This window comes from Rhinolophus sinicus, chromosome 15 (assembly GCF_057876585.1).
Source record: "Rhinolophus sinicus isolate RSI-liver-muscle chromosome 15, RSI-T2T, whole genome shotgun sequence".
Taxonomy (NCBI): domain Eukaryota; kingdom Metazoa; phylum Chordata; class Mammalia; order Chiroptera; family Rhinolophidae; genus Rhinolophus; species Rhinolophus sinicus.
This window is the reverse complement of record NC_142515.1, coordinates 120,160,101-120,178,226: the sequence shown is the minus strand read 5'-3', so window position 1 is coordinate 120,178,226 and position 18,126 is coordinate 120,160,101.

Here is an 18,126-nt window from a genome sequence, read left to right as displayed (position 1 = left end):
TGAAAAAAGTCTATATTTTGTTTCTCTAGGTTTCTCTTTGTACTTCTAAATGTTTTACCATTTTAAGTATTGATATATCACAAGAAAACTCATGATTTTTAAACCCCTATTATGGATTCAGCTTTTTAATAATATAACACTATGTTTCTCTTTTTCTTAAAAGCTTACAAAAGAATAAATGTTTCTTCTCATAATCAAAATGTTTAGCATAGCCAAAATGTTTAGCTTAGTTTCTGAAACTTTGGGAAATTTCTTGGTAGTTTCTTTTCTGTTACTAAACAGATTGTATTTTGTCTTAAATTTTATGATTGTTTATGATTTTATGATTGTTTTGGTGGTAAAATATTTTGAATAGCTTCTTTAGTTTGTTAAATATATCAGTATTCCTCTAATATAGTGTGTTATTATAATTTATGAGAAATACATCTTTGGCAGTTCAGATGAACAAAATATATTGTTCATATATACTTGTTTTTTTTTTAATCCACAAGTCCCTGGATCTTAGAATTCTTGGAATTTCCTAAGTGATGAGAGTGAATAAAAGATTTATTTCATTATGTTAATGAGGTTACTTTTGGGAAGCACCTAAGAATGGAGACTCCTTGACTGTAGAACCAACCCTGTGATTGAAGGGTTGGAACTTTCAGTCCCACCTTCCAAACTCCAGGAAGGGGAGAGGGGCTGGAGGTTGAATCAATCACCAGTGGACAATGAGCTAGTCATGCCTATGTCATGAAGCCTCCATAACAACCCAAGAGAACAGGGTTTGGAGGACTTCTGTGTTGTGAACACATGGAGATGCAGAGAGAGTGATGCACCTGGAGAAAGCATGGAAGCCCCACACCCCTTCCCACATATCTTGCCTTATGCATCTCTTCCAGATACAACTTGCCTGCACTTGCAGGTGACATCTGAAGCATGTATGTGTTTGGAGGGGGCACTAGTCTTGTAGGACTGAACCTTTGGAATGTGATGTAACCTGCAGAATGTGTGATGCTGTCTCTGGGTAAATAGTGTCAGAATTGAGTTGAATTCTCAGACATCCTGGTGGAGTCCGAGAATTGTTTGTTGGTCTGGGGGGATACCATCCCCCTCCCCCCACACAAGCACACATTGGAATTGGGTCCAGGAAACCAATTTAGTTGGTGTCAGTGAAGTGGGATTTGCTAGAACGGCCATGGCTCACAGAAACATGTGATTTGGGAAGAGAAGGAATGAGACGGTGTGAAGGATTAGGAACCTTTGATTCCTTGGTGACACATGGTCACTCCTGGTGTGGAGCACAGCTGTGCGGCTCTTAGTTACTACAGGTGCAAGTTACCAATGGAAATTAGAAATGGATCAAATCCTGGAGAACTGGTTCACTGGATGCATAAAAGAAAGCAAACTAAAATGTAATAGGTGACATATTCAAGCCCTTGGTTATTATCTGTAATAGCTGCACTGAAAGTAGAAAAGTGTTGGGTTGGGCCTTGATGCTTGGATTTGGGTTGATCTGAGCTTTTTGGCCATTAGTTTCAAAGCCACCTTAAAAGGGAAAACATTATGCAGAGTAACTGGAAGTATTTCTAAGACCTCTGTTCACGAAGAAGGTAGCCAATGTGGGGGAAGGGCAACACTAAGAAACTTGAAATCAGCAGGTAGAGTGTACAGGAGTTTTCTTTTTGTGGATTGCTATCACCAGGTTTCTGAAGATCCTTTACTGAAATGGGTGATGCGAGTAACTAATTTGGGGGCTGGCTCCTTGGTTTTGAGTGGTACAGAGTGGAAGAGCATATTTGGGTTGACGCCAGGCGCGGCTCACTATGGAACAATCACAGGCTGTATGTGATCAGGAGGCTTGTTCCTGAGGGAACAACACACCTGGTAGACCAGATAAAAGCCACTGTAAGGCCTGTTTACCCTAGAAGGCGGGACTGTCCATCGCCCCCTATGAATGCCAAATGGAACACCCCAACTGAAGCAGCTGACATGCTTCACATGCAAACCCCCTGGGACTGGTGTTATGATGCCCACGATATTCACCTGCTGAATATGCCTCTAAGCCAGGTCATGGTAAATGCTGTGATTAAGGGGCCCCTGTTGCATGGGCACCCCATGTCATTTTACTGCTACACTGTTCCAGAAGCCTTATCAGATTTGTATCTCAGCTTCCCCTCATGGGTTTTACAGAGGCTAATAAAAACAGTTTAATTAACTAAAGAGTGGGAAAGGCAGAGGGGAGAGCCAAGAGAGTTTTCCCAACATGGTGGATATTTTTATTCACCTTATAAGAAATAAGGTGAATAAAGTGCATATTGATAGAGACAAAACAAAGCAGAAAAGGGGGAGTCACAGGACTTCCCCCAACATGGTGAAAATCTTTAGATGTTTATTAAGAAAAGGGGTAAAGAAAACAGATGGCGTTAAAGCAAAGGTTTTAAAATAGTACTACCTAAAGTTGGGCGGTCAACGGGGCCCCCTTCTTGTCAACCAACATTAAAGGGCTGCAAGCAAGTCTGCTCTATTTATCACAATTTGGAGAAATTTTAAAAAGCCAGAAAGCAAAAACCTAACCAGAGGTTAGAAACCTCTCCTAACTTTTGGAGAGGCAGTTTGGCCAAAAAAAGTTAAAATTTGACAAAAAGGCTCCAGTCCCTTGGCTCAACCCTGAAGCCTTTTCCACAACTGGGTAAAACTGTCGACAGTGGAGAGAAATTTCTAGGATTCCTTGTTGTGAGAATCCCATGAACCCGTGGAAGCAAACAAAACTCACTGGCATAGAGACAGTGGAAATGTAACTACTGTATGCGATGTCAGATGGGTAGTAGATTGGAGGAGGAGGGTTATACTTTGTGAGGGATATAAATGATAAATGTCTGAATATTAATTGTTTTGTACACCTGAAAGTAAAAAAAAAAAAAAAGAAAGAAAGAAAGAAAAAAGCTCACTGGCAAAGCCAACACTCAGGCTACAATTAGATTGAGAGGAAGTAAAATGTGATGCTTGATAGGATAACGAAAGTTGGAATGTTTAAACAGATATGTAAGAAGTTGTGTCTCTTTACTTGGGTGTTTTATGGGAATAGATTTTGTGTAGGGTCAGAGACACGTCTGAGTCCCTACCGTTGTATTGTAACCAAAACCCATAGGTCCTAAGGGGGGGCTGTAGTAAAGAACACATGAGAGGATGGAATTATGGTAAAAGCATGGAGGGGAATAGGTGTGTCTAAAACAGGCATTATGTGAAATATTGTATCTTTTTTACTGATGTATGTGTTATGGGAGGAAAATTGTATCTGATGGGGGAACACTTGCCCTACCTCACATTGTAAAACTGAAGGCATGTAAATCCGCCCTTCAAGCCATATTGATTGGACAAGCTAAAAGGGAACCAGGAAGATTTCCTGGACCCACACTGTGTAGTATGGAAGCTGCAGTGCTGGTAGGGACACATGCTCTGTGAGAGAGCCCTTTGTGGGGTGCAGACTGAGCCTCATGCCGAGAACCTATGAGTGCCGTCCACGACAGATACTGAGACTCCATACAAGAGAATTTCCATTTGAGGGGCATTTACTGCCTTGCTCTCTGACCCTATTAATTGAAGCTTCTGCTATGACTGAAAGACATAAAATGAGCGAAACCCGAAGTACCCACAGTGTCGGGTGATGTCAGAGAAACATTAAGAGGGTTGGCGGTGCCCTGAAGTGTCCCATGATACAGTGGGAATGGTTTGTACGGGAGCCTGCTGCCTGGGGACTGCGAGGAGGAGAAAGAAGAGCCAGGCAGCCTCCTGCCCTGGGACTGAGTCTGGAGCTGCCTGAGGAGATGCTGGAGTCTCCTGTCCTTGGACAGTGGCCTGTAAACTGCTCCCGACTGACCCACAAGGAGCTGTGTGGTTTGTGGCTGGCAGTTCCAAGGTGAAGTGACAGCCTGTTTGGAAATTTGATGTATTGAGATCAGCAGATGTGAAGACTGATCGGAGAAGGTGAAAATGACCAGCCTCGTTGGTCTGAATTGCGTGCTGTTCTTTGCAGTGATGAAAGAATTGAACAGTGGCAAAGGGGCCCTGTGTTTGGGTTTTTACTGACTTCTGGGCAGTGGCCAGTGGCCTGGCTATGTGGTCAGGCAGCAGTGCGATGGAAACCTGGCCTGTTAAAGGCATGCCCGGGTGGGGCACAGCCCTGAGGAGATTGGCAGAGTGCATTAGTAGGGCGTGTTGATGCCCATCAGAAGAATGCCCTTCCAGGTGTGAAAGGTGATTTGCTCAACAAGCAGCTGGCCCCATGAGCTTGACTGAGATGGGCACCTATGTCCATAAAATGAATAGACGTAGCGGCACTGCAGCAGTGCAGCGATGGGCTGCATCTAGGCAGAGTCCTCCCACACCCTCGGAGGCACTAAGTGCTTGTGAGAACTGTTCTGTCTGCCAGCAAAAGATGCAGACACTGCCAATGGCCATGTGCAGATTCCCTGGAGGGAAGACCCTGCGCTGAGCTGGCACATCACACTGATGCTGATGGCCCTAGGACGCTGCAAATGGACAGTGACTGTTATGCAAGGTGTCATGCAGGGTCTCAGCTCCCACTCCCTGCATAAGAACGCAGTATATGGAGAGGCCAAGAAGGAACACCCACGGAGCCATGGATGGGGAGTTCATACCACTATAGTCTCGCTGGCGGCTGGGTTGGAGACACAGGAAGCAGGAGCCACATGATACGCAATCTGCCGGCCACTTCTCTACCAATCAACCTCACTTGCGAACTGCAATCTGCCTCTCTGCAACCCGCTGTGCTAATTGCAATCCGCGCTTGCTAGCTCAGCCACCATCCTCTGCTAGTGTAGCCACGGCAGTTATATCAGTGGCTAATAGTAACCGTTGACAGCTGACGGCCGACTAGTCACAGCTGATGACCATCTACTACCCGAGCCAGCACCTTTCCACGTGAGGCCGAGAGCCTGGAAACTGCACTCCTGGCTCTGTCCCCACAGTGACTCTGGGCTGCACTTTGCCTACCAGGTGGTAAATGCAAATGCTTGGAGGGTAATGAAAGAACCTGCACGGAAGGCATTGCCCCAACTTGGATGGCTGAGCATCATTTCTTCAGACCAAGGAACATACTTTACAGCCAGTAACATCCAACAATGAGCAGAGTGACCTCCTCAGTACTGCTGGATAGAGCACTGGAACGGGCAATTATAACACTCGTCTAAAATTAGGGGAATTTGGAGGCATGAAGGGCTGGTTTACACACCTTCACGGGTGTGTGCTCACCCTCAACCTGAACATGAGCAGGGCTGAGGGACTCTTTCCACCAGGTAGATTTCTCTGTTTTTTGGTGGATGTGGGGAAGAGGGGTGGGGATCTCGCTGGTCATTTTTTCCCCCGTGTCACCTAATTTTTTTTTTCCTATTGATGCATTTGTCAGTCAGAGGACCAGGGCTACAACTCCACAGTGGCTATAAATAGGGATGATTCCTAAGCAAGAAACTGTCACTGTTTTACCTTTATGTCACCATTCCTAAGGGCCTGATTGGACAGGTTGTGCCTGGCTGGAGGTTCTCTGACACAGCTGGGATTCACAGTGAATTCAACTAGATTTCCTGGTGGAATAAAGAGCTCACTCTCCGCCCTGTGTAACTGACCTTGCCTGAACCGGAATGGACTGGGGGAGGCTCTTGCTGGACTAGTATTGCTCCCAGCAATCCGGACCAGCACAGAGGCCGAACCTAATGTCATTTCCAAAGGTGGGAAAGTCCAGGTAAAAATGAATGATAAATGCAGAGAAGGACAAATAGTAGCTGAGGATAAAGGGAGGAATAAGTCGGTCATGTCATGAGGAAATTTCAATACTACAGTACACCTTGAAAGAGGCTTAGAGCAAGAGGTGACATTGTCACTTCATTGAAGTACACCAGGTGCCCAAAAGGGTAAAGCCATGTTTGCTGAGACCACTCCTGTTTTGGTACCTGACAAGATCAAAGGGAAGCCCACAAACCTGAGTGACCTCATCCTGGGACACTCTTTCATGTGATATGATGTTGGCTTGGATAGTTAATGAGTGAACTTCTAATGTGCCAGTGCCCTTTGACTTTTGTGGTTGTTTTGCTTAAGGAATGTGCTCAGGGACCAGCGGGTGGTGTGTGATATAGTGATTTGTAAGAACTATGTATTGGTCATTCGATGTCCAAAATATATTTCATTTTCATCTACAATTCCTGGCTCACAGCTCCCAAAACTTAGAATTTTCTGAGTGTTCAAAATGAAAAAGATGCCTTTTGTTTTGTTAATGTGGTGACTTTTGGAAAGCACCTAAGGATGGGGGCTGGTTGCCAGGAGAACCAACCATATGATTGACATGTTGGAACTTTCAGTCCCACCCCCTGACCTCCAGAGAAGAGAAAGTGGCTATACGTTGAATCAATTACCAATGACGAATGATTGATCAATTATGCTATGTAATGAAGCCTCCATAAAAATCTCAAAGTATGGGGTTCGGAGAGCTTCTGGGTTAGTGAACACACAGAGATGTGGGGAGTGGTGTGCTTGGAGAAGGCATGGAAGCTGGATGCCTTTTCCACATACCCTTCCCTATGTATCTCTTCTTTCTGGCTGTTCCCGGGTTATGTTCTTTTACAGTGAACCTGTGACCTAGTAAATAACACGTTTCTCTGAGTTCTGTGAGCCGTTCTAGCAAATTAATAGAACCCAAGGAGGGGGTTGTGGAAACCTTTGATTTATAGCCAATCTATCGGAAGTATAGGTGATAATCTGGGCTTCCGATTGGCATGTTGCGTTGGAGTAGGTTGTTGGAACCTCCAATCTGTAGTCAATCAGAAGCACAGGAAGCTTGGGTGGGCGTCGGGCATCTGGAGTGTGCGTGTGTGTGTGTGTGTGTGTGTGTGTTTGTGTAAAGAGGGGCAGTCCTACAGGACCGAACACTTTAACTGTGGGATCTGATGCTATCTCCAGGTAAATAGTGTCAGGTTGAGTTGTTGAACATCCTGCTGGTATCAGAATTGTTTGTTGGCGTGGGGGAAACACCACCATTCCCTACATTGGAATTGGGTCCAGCAATCCTTTTAATATAGAAATGTAATCATTCTTGTGAATTTATAAACTCAGTTTTGGGTTTACTGAGTCTGTGTTGTGTTTCCTGTATCATCATCAATTTCACTGCTCCCATTCCTTTTGAGTTGGTTGCTTTTCTGTCAGCGACCGTGTTAGAATGATGGTCGTGCTCTGGTCTTCTAAGCTCCTACCCACGCTTGCTTTCATTGGAATTGCTTCCTGTCTCCCACTGCATCCTAGGGGAGTCTTGCTCATTTTCCAAGTGTGCGCTTCAAATCCACTGATTCAATAGAAGCTTTGCCACTAGTGTATTTTGTACCTCCCAGCATTTTTTTTTTGTCACTTTATTCTCTTTGCATTTTTGTCTTCATCCCAATTTTGACCTCCTTTTATAGGTCCAAGCTCTTGTTTCTTAGCATTCCTATCTTCTCTGATGTATTTGATAACAAGAAGCATCCAACGCATATATTTCCGTATTTTAATTTTAGAAAATTATTTTTTACAGCGATTCTTAGTTTCTGCTTTTCTCCTAATTTTTTTGGAAGAGGTCTTATGTTTCTAAAAAGTGCTTAGCCTGGAGACATATTTATCTAGCTTCTTGTTTTACCCACAAGTAGGGTAGGTAGAATATTTCTGTTCCCTCTAATTGATGACATGCCAGCTGGGAAAGTGCTGCCTTTTCCCCCAAAAGAGACCTAGTTCAATTTGACATGCCTTGTTTCTTTTCATGTAATGTTGGCCTGATCCAATGAAATCGAAACTTATTTCAACATATTTAGGGACTTTGAGGGCTGAGAAAAATAGCACTGATGAAATATCTAAAGAATTCTACTGTTAAGAAAAAACATGTTAAGACATATTGATCATAAACATTATCATAAAACGTTTATTACTGTCAAACTGCATCCAATTTATCAGTGTTATGTTATAGCCACTGAGAATCATAGAATCATAGAATATTAAACCTGGAAAGGAACATTATCATTCAGACCAAGCCCAGAATTGTGTGTGTGTGTGTGTGTGTATGTATATGTATATGTATATATATATATATGTATATGTATATGTATATGTATATGTATATGTATATGTATGTATGTATGTGTATATATATATATATGTATATGTATGTGTATATATATATATATATATATGGCAAATTAATATATATATGAAACAAAGCAAAACGCCCAAAGAATCGACATAATAGCTATTGTAGCTATTGGGTAGCAGAGACTGGAGTTTGACTCCAGATCCCAAATGTCAGTGATATTTTTTTCTTTCCATGATATGTCGCTATTCCTTAAGGTGCAGGAATCAGGACAGTAGCCCAGGAAAACAAAGAATGTTCACCAATTTGAAAAGAAGATAGCACTGGACAAAGTCAGGCAGGTGGTAGGTAACTAGGAGTGCAAACAAACTGAACACAGTATGCAAAGAAAGAGCCTATTTTCTTGGCCCCTGCAAAGATTTTTCCAGTAATGCCAGAGTGGATGGCATCATCGGGAAGTAATGATGTGCCCCGACAGCGGTGGGTAGGTGAGCTTTAAAGAGCCTAACACTTGTAAGTGCAGATCTGTGGTTTAACTCTCCTCCAGGATTTGCTATTAGTTGATAAGATAAAGTTGACAAAGCATGAGAAAAAGAGTACAGTTTTTTGTTGGGTAGATTCACATCTCAAATCCATCACTACAGGAGTTATCTGAGCTGTTTCTTCATCAGTAAAACAATAAAAGTGAAGCACTTCCTCCGCTATCCAGGTATTCTGATGAATGAAATTGCATACGTACTAAAAACTTGAAAAATCCATTTGCCAGTTCATCTCAGTGCAAGATCATTTCCTTTTTCACCTTTAAAAACATAGAGCTAAAAGTATCAACTTTCAAGGAATATCTGTGTTGCTACTGTATTGGCCGTAGAGTAAAGAATTATACTTTCATGAATAAATACAAAATGTAATTAATGTTAATTGGCTACTAGAGGCAACACTGATTTAATGACAGTGGAGACACTACTTCCACCTAGTGGTAAGTTATCTAAAGTACAGAATCCGATCTGGAAATGTGAACACATTTTTAATTCAAGTATTTAAAGAGAAAATTATTTTCTCTTCATCTCGTATATATTACAGTTAATTTTGAGGCAGTGTGTAAGCATTTTTGGAAAACCAACCTGTGATTAAAAATTGTTGAAAAATGAGCTATTCAATATTTTAAAATAAAAAGTGAAAGTGCTTTTTGCTTACCTTTATAATGTCAGGCTAAGTAAAAACTTCTTTCAAAATCCTTTATTTTATACCAGATAAGTTCTGTATTGCTATTAAGTCAAAATAACCTGATGTTGTCATGCATTTTAAAAAGTATGGTAACTAGAAGCTTTACTGAAACATTTTGGGAATTACAAACTAGTTGGTTTTGTCTCTTCCTCTATCTAGTTTGAAATGCAAAACAAACAAGGGGGAGCAACAATTTTAAAAACTATAAATTGATAATGCATGCATGTACTTTTATGTTATGCTAATTTTAATTGGCCTGATTTTATCCATGGCATTTAGAAATAATCACACTCTCCAGCAATTCTTGATGAAACTTAGTCACTCTGTCTAGTTTTATGTCTAAAACTGTTTTCAGAGGATCTGATATTCCCTAGTTGCAACAGTATCACAGAAAATGAGATTTCTCAGTCTTTAATAACATTTCCCAAATTGTGTACTTGCTCATTCATCGTTTCAAATATGTTTGGAAAATATCGCAATAAAGGTAAGCAGGCCTCAGTGTTCTAATATTAATATGATAACATATATTATTGAAAAGAAGAAAGCAGGTATCACTTCCCAAACTCTCTGGATCACTCTACCTCCACCCTATTTTCCAGAACACATACCTGGTCCTCTAAGGTCCTCGGATTTGGGGGGGGGGGGGGGATGCTGAAGTGGCTCATTTTCTTGTTGTGCATTGAGGAGTTATTTGATCTGTTTTGCAGTTTATGTTATAACAGATGTTTGAGGGGAATGATGAACTACAGCATCTATACTAACCCTTTTTGTCCATCGTGAAGTCATCACTATGAAAAGTAAATACTTGATGAAATTGGAATACTTGCCATCTGTTAGTTTAGGGTTTTCTACAATGCAGCCACTTTGTGAGAAGTAATACAGCAGAGTTGGTAGAAGAAGAGGGCCGAAGGGTGACTGCTGGGGTTCAGATGCCTGCTCTGCTACCTACTAGCTTGGTGAACTTGGGATAAGTTGGTCGACCATTCTAAGCCTCAGTTTTCTCAATATTACCGTGTTTCCCCGAAAATAAGACCAGGTCTTAAGGTTTGCTCCAAAAGACGCATTAGGGCTTATGTTCAGGGGATGTCATCCTGAAAAATAAGCTAGGGCTTATTTTCTGGTTAGGTCTTCTTTTCGGGGAAATATAGTAAATAGGAGAATAAATTATTCCTCGTTTTATTTGAGAATCCAGTAAGTTAATACGTGTTCATGGTATCTGGCACATATTAAGTGCTTAGTAAAATACACAGTTACTGTTTATAACCTTGAGGTTCAGCATGTGGAGGTTTGGAACTACATTTGTACTTAAAACACTTGGGGAAATAAGTCATTTGAAAATGAGGATGTATTTTAGTGCTTGGTTTGCATTCCCAGAATTAAAACCTGGTTGTTTGGTAAAATCATTTTCTAAGTTGCTCAATAGTTAGTTGAAACTATAATGAGACAATACCAAGGAACATATAAAGGCAGTTTTTTTAATGTTTTCATTAAATTGCCCGGAAGAGTGACTTTCTTGAGAAAATGAAGTCTTTTTTTTACTTGTAGTTATTGAATATTTTATACATATAAAGTATTATACATGTATATTGCAAAACTTATAAAACACCGAATGGGTAGTGTTTATGGCAAAAAAAGTAAAGTTTTAAGAGGAGACGATCTTAAGCATAGTTTTTATGCTTTTGTATAAAATTCTGTGTGAAAAACAGCTAAGGTGAGTATTCTTTGTCTGATTCGAGAACACGCAAAATGTTATATAAATCTTCCCTTGCTCTACGGTATATAGACTGACAGGGACAGAATGAAAACCAAAGCAAATATGAGGTAAAAATGATTTTTTATTACTTTAGGTATTTCTAGATGTCAGATAAAAATGAGAACGTTGCTAAAAATTTTACAGAATGACAGCTTTGCCTTATGGATAAAACTCTATAGTTTGATGTATGAGGCAGAAAATGTGAAAAATATTATGAAGGACTACCCTGACATAATGATGGAAAGCTGCTGGAAGTGTGCTAACACCAGAAAAATATAATACACTAAAGTTAAACAAGAAAGAATGCAATTCTTTCGAATCTTGCCTATCCTGAGACATGAATTTTGGCCTTGAAAAGAAGCAAACCACTAACTTATTTTTTTTTTTAATTGACATCTAAATGTTCTACTTTACGGTCTCACTTTGAGATGAACTTCTCAATGCTTGCCTTTGCATATTTATCAAAATAAATACAAAGTAAGGAAGGAAAGTTATTTAAGACTCCTAATTGACTCACCGTGTTCTGTACTGCAAATTAGTAGATTACAATATGATCAAGTACTAACTCCAGTGTTGCTACACTTACATTCTCCCTCTGCAGGAGATAGTAGGCATTTGATTCTTTAGTCCACCTGTTATCCTGAGATTGTGCTTTTGGGCTCATTTATGTCAGTGGTGGTACCTGAGGAAATTATCTCTTATTATCTAGAAACTTGGATCTGCACTGATTTCCTAAACCTTTCAAGTTTTCATAAGTCAGCTACTCTTATGACTCTGAGAAACCCTTATCCTTCAAATTTTGTTTTTGTTGAATTAGCTAAAGTGACTTCTGAGGCTTGCAATCAAAAAACCAGCATAGGTACCATATTTAATAGTCGAGGACATGTAATGTAGTATAAAACCTCATGACAGAGGCATATGGTTGAATGTGTTAGGGTATCCTCAATTCCTTTAATAAAATAAACCTCTTATTTCTGTAAATAATGCGGACATGGAATTTCATTGTCAGTGAAGTTCTCTGACTTACTGATTCCCCCCATATGTTTTGGATGGTGACAAAATCAAATATTATTTATTATCACACATATTCAGATACAATCATTTCTACATTGGTTCTAAAGGAAGGAATCCTTTCTTTGTAAATGTCATCCATATAATTATATGTATTTATGTCAGATCTAATTATTTTTAGAACCTTAGACCTAGAAAACACAACTTTTGTTATTTACAGGTATTGCATTATTTTGATTTAACAGATTATAGTCACCAATGAGACTCATACATAGAAAAAATAAATATGCTAAAGTTTATTTCCTATTGGGTATATTTGTATAAATATTGATGTTGAACACAAAGATTAATTGAAAGTATTTTTCCCTTTCATTTAACTTGCTTTGTTTAATAGTAATTACCTCATAGAATCTTTGTAAGTAATAAATGAGGCAATCCATGGAAAGCCTGGGTCAGTACTTTTATTTGATAACACTACTTACTACCAGCTGTGTAGGACAGTTTCTATATCTCACCAACACTTGCTATATATAATAAGACTTTTACATTTTTATCAAACTGGTGGGTATGAAATTGTATGTTATTGTTGCTTTAGTTAGGATTTCCCTGATTCCTAGTGCAGTTGAGATCTGTAAATTACTTAACCATGCTTTGTTTTGTTTTTTTTAAGGAATTTTATGAGATAATTGACTTACAACGTCATATTCGTTTTAGGTGTACAGCATAGTGATTTCATGTAGGTATATATTGCAAAAGTTTACCACAGTAAGTTCAGTTAACATCCTTTACCTCACAGTTATTTATTTTTTTCTTGTGGTGAGAACGTTTAAGATCTGCTCTTTGAAACTCTGAAGTATACAGTACAGTATTGTTCACTATTGTCACCATGCTGTACATTAGGTTCCCAGGACTTATAACTGGAAGTTGATACCTTTCGACTGCTTTCAGCCATTTCACCCCGACCCACGCACTGCCACCCGCCTCACCTCTGGCAAGCATATACCATTTCTGTTTCTATGAGGGTTTTGTGGTATGTTTTTGTCTGTTGGGTTTTTGTTTGTTTGTTTGTTTTTTAGATTTCACTTTTAAGTGAAATCATACAATATGTCTCTCTCCATCTAATTTATTTTTACTAAGTATAATGCCCTCAAGGTCCATCCATCTTGTTGAAAGTGGCAGGATTTCCTTCTTTTTGTTTCCATTTTGTGGCTATTGTAAATAACACTGCAATGAAAATGGGGGTGTATATATCTTTTCAAGACAGTGACTTTGTCTCCTTCAGATTAATAACCAAAAGTGGAATCGCTGATCATATGGTAGTTCTGTTTTTAATACTTTGAGGAACCCCCATACTGTTTTCCATAGTGGTCGCACCAATTTATATTTTCATCAACAGTGCACAGTGGTTTCCTTTCCTCCACATCTTCACCAACACTTTTTATTTCCTGTCTTTTTGAAGATAGTCATTCTAACAGGAATGAGGTGATATATCATTTTGGGTTTGATTTGCGTTTCCCTGGTTAGTTATGCTGAGCACCTTTTCATGTGCCTGTTGGCCATTTGTATGTGTTCTGTGGGAAAATGTCTATTCAGATCCTCTGCCCACTTTTTAATCAGATTGTTGTTTTTTTCTATTTAGTTGTATGGGTTCTTATATGTTTTGGATATTAACCTCTTATCAAATATATGATTTGCAAATACTTAATCCCATTCCATAGGATGCCTTTTCATTTTGTCACTGGTTTCCTTTGCTGTGCAGAAGCTTTTTAGTTTGATGTATTCCCACTTGTTTTTCATTTTGTTGCTTTTATTTTGATATCAAAGCCCCCCAAAAAATCACAAATGCTGATGTCAGGAAGCTACTCTGTATGTTTTTTTCTAGAAGTTTTATGGTTCAGGTCTTATGTTCCTGTCCTTAACCCATTTTTTAATTGATTTTTTGTATAGGTATAAGATAGTCTAGTTTCATTCTTTTCCAAGTGTCCAATTTTTCTACCATTTATTGAAGAGACTGTCTTTTCCCCTTTGTATATTCTTGGCTCCTTTGTCATAAATTAATTGACCATATAATGCATGGGTTTACTCTGCACTCTTTATTCTGTTCCATGGATCTATGTGTCTATTTTTATGTCAACACTGATTTGATTAGTAAAGTTTGTAATATAATTTGAAATTAGGAAGTGTGATGCCTCTGACTTTGTTCTTTTTCAAGATTTCTTTGGCTTTAGCGTCTTTTGTAATTTCATAAAAATTTTAGGTTCTTTTTCTATGGAAAATGCCATTGGAATTTTGATGAGGATTGCATTTAATCTGCAAATTGCTTTGGGTATTATGGACATTTTAACAATATTTTTCCAATCCGTGAGCATGGAGTATCTTTCCATTTATGTATCTTCAATCTCGTTCATCAGTGTCTTACAGTTTTCAGTGTATGGGTCTTTCACCTCCTTTTTAAAACTTATTCCTATGTATGTTCTTTTCGATGGATTTATAAATGGGATTGTTTCCTTTTTCTTACTGCTGGTCCACTATTAGTATAAAAAAATTGAACAGAATTTTTATATTGATTTTGTATCCCTCTATTTTACTAAATTTATTACTTCTAACAGTATTTTGGAAGAGTCTGTAGAGTTTTCTATATATAATATGTCATCTGCTGATAGTGACATTTTTATTTCCTTTCCAATGTGTATGCCTTTTATTTCTCTTGCCTAATTTCCCTGGCTAGGGCATCCAATACTATGGTGAATAAAACTGGCAAGAGTGGGCACCTGTTCTTGTTCCTGATCTTAGAGTTGAGTATGACGTTAGCTGTGGGCTTCTCATACCATGTTTCTCCGACAATAAGACCTAGCAGGACAGTCAGCTCTAATGCGTCTTTTGGAGCAAAAATTAATATAAGACCCAGTCTTATTTTACTATAAGATCCGGCCTCATATAATATATAATATAACATAACATAACATAATATAATACCAGGTCTTGTATTAATCTTTGCTCCAAAAGACGCATTAGAGCTGATTGTCTGGCTAGGTCTTATTTTCAGGGAAACATAGTACATGGACTTTATCATGTTGAGGTATGTTCCTTTTATATCTGCTTTATTGAGCATTTTTGTTATAAATGGTCTTTTTAAGATTTTTTTTCAGTTACAGTTGACATGCAATATTTTATATTAGTTTCAGGTGTACAACATAGTCGTTAGACATTTACATAATTTATGGAGTGATTTCCCCCCCATTAGTCTAGTACCCACCTGGCACTATACATAGTTGTTACATTATTGACTATATTCTATATGCTGTACTTTGCATCCCTGTGAGTATTTTGTAAGTACCAATTTGTATTAATCCCTTCACCCTTTTTCACCTAGTTTCCCAACCACTTCTGCTCTGTCAACCATCATTGTTATTTATGAGCCCATTTCTGTTGAGTCTGTTCCTGCTTTGTTTGTTCATTTCGTTTGTTCTTTAGATTCTATATATAAGTAAGATCATATGATATTTGTTTCTCTCTGACTTATGTCATTTAGCATAATACCTTCTAGATCCATCCATGTTGTTGCAAATGGTAAGATTTCCTTTTTATGGCCGAGTAATATTCCATTGTATGTATTTACCACATCTTCTTTATCCAATTGTCTATTGATGGACACTTGGGTTGCTTCCATATCTTGGCTATTGTAAATAGTGCTGCAGGGAACATAGGGGTGCATGTATCTTTTGGAATTCGTGCTTTGGATTTCTTTGGCTAAATACCCAGAAGTGGAATTGGTGGGTCATAAGGCAGTTTTATTTTTAATTTTTTGAAGAACCTCCAAACCGTATTCAATAGTGGCTACACCAATTTCTAGTCCCATCCATTTATGACAAGTGTTCCCTGTCATAAATGGATGTTGACTTTTGTCGAATCCTTTTCTGAATCTATTGAGATTAACATGATTTTTATCCTTCATTTTGTTAATGTGGTGTATTACATTGTTCTGTGGATATTGGACCATCCTTACATCCCTGGAATAAATTCCACTTGACCATGGTGTGTGATCCTTTTAATGTATTATGAAAATTGGTTTTCTAGTATTGAAGATTTTTGTATCTGTGTTCCTCAACAATATTGGCTTCTGATTTTATTATGGCATCCATTTGGCTTCGGTATCAGGGTAATGTTGGCCTTGAAAAATGAGTTTGGGAGTGTTCCAAACTTTTCCATTTTTTGGTATTAATTTTTCTCTAAATGTTTGGTAGAATTCACTTGGTAGAAACCACCTAGTTGGGAGTTTTTAAATTACTGATTCAATCACTTTACTAGTAATTGGTCTGTTCAGATTTTCAATATTTTCATAATTCAGTCTGGGAAGATTGTATGTTTCTGAGAACTTACCCATTATTTTTAGATTGTCCACTTGTCGGCATATAATTGTTCATTGTTGTCTCTTATGATCCTTTGTATTTCTGTGGTATTAGTTGTAACATCTCCTCTTACTTTTCTTATTTTGAGTCCTGTTTCTCTTTTTCTTGGTGAGTCTAGCTAAAGTTTTATCAATTCTTACCTTTTTTAAAAATCAACTTATTTTCATTGTTTCTAGTGTCTTTTTAGTTTTTATTTCCACTCTGATCTTTATTTCCTCCTTTTACTAACTTTGGGCTTTATTTGTTCTTCTTTTTCTAGGTCCTTGAGTTGTAAAGGTAGGTTGTTTATTTGAGATCTTTCTTGTTTTTGGTGTAGGCATTTGTTGGCTATGAACCTCCCCCTTAGAAGTGTTTTTGCTATATCCCATAAGTTTTGGTATGTTGTGCTTCTATTTCCATTTAGCTCAAGGTATTTTTTTTAATTCTTTTTGTCTTTGACATATTGGATGTGAAGTAGAATGTTGTTATATCTCCACATACTTGTGAATTACCCAGTTTTCTTCTTGTAATTGATTACTAGTTTCATGCCATTGTTGTTGAAAAAGATGCTTGATATATTTTCGATATTTTAAAATTTATTAAGTTTTGTTTTGTGGCCTAACATGATCTATCCTAGAGAATGTTCCTTGTGCATTCAAGAATGTGTATTCTGTTACTTTTGAATGGAATATACTTTATATATCTGATAAGTCCTGTTGCTCATTGTTTTCTATTGATTTTTCTCTTTAGATGATCTCTCCATTGACATAAGTAGGGTATTCAAGTCATCCACTGTTATTGTATTGCTGTCTATTTTACAATTTTGGCATTAACATTGCTTCACATATTTAGGTGCTCCTATGCTGGGTGCATAAATATTTACACATATATCCGCTTATTGGATTGACCCTCCCCCTTTTATCATTATATGACCTTCTTTGTCTCTTATTACATTCTTAAAGTCTCTCTGGTGTGATGTAAGTATCGCTGCCCTAGCTTTCTTTTGGTTTCCAATTTGCATAGAATATCTTTTCCATCCCTTCACTTTCAACTTGTGTGTGTTCTTACATCTGATGAGTCTCTTTTAAGAAGCATAGATGGGTCTTGGGTTTATTTTGTTTATTTATTTTTCCATTCAACCACCCTGTCTCTTTTGATTGGAGAATGTAGTCCATTTAGTTTTGAAGTCATGATTGATAGTCATGTACTTATTGCCCTTTTGTTATGTTTTCTGGCTGTTTGTTCTCCCTCTGTTCCGTTCTTCTCTTGTTATCTCCTTTGTGATTTAATAATTTTCTGTAGTGGTATGCTCAGAGTCCTTTTTCTTTATCTCTTGTGTATCTACTGTAAGTTTTGGCTTTGTGGTTATCATGAGACTTACATAAAACAACTTATATTTATAATAATCTGTTTTAAGTTGATAGGAACTTAAGTTTGTATTCTAAAGCTCTACATTTTTACTCCTTCATGTTTTGTTTTTTTTATGTCACAATTTGCATCTATTAAACTGCTTTATGTCACACTTTGCTTAGGGTACTGTTGCTTTTCAGAATCCCTTCCTAAATACAAGGAATACTTTAGGTGGAACGACAATATAAATTTTAAAAATTCTTTTTTTTTTATAAGAGTTTATTAGAGTTTGTCAGAGA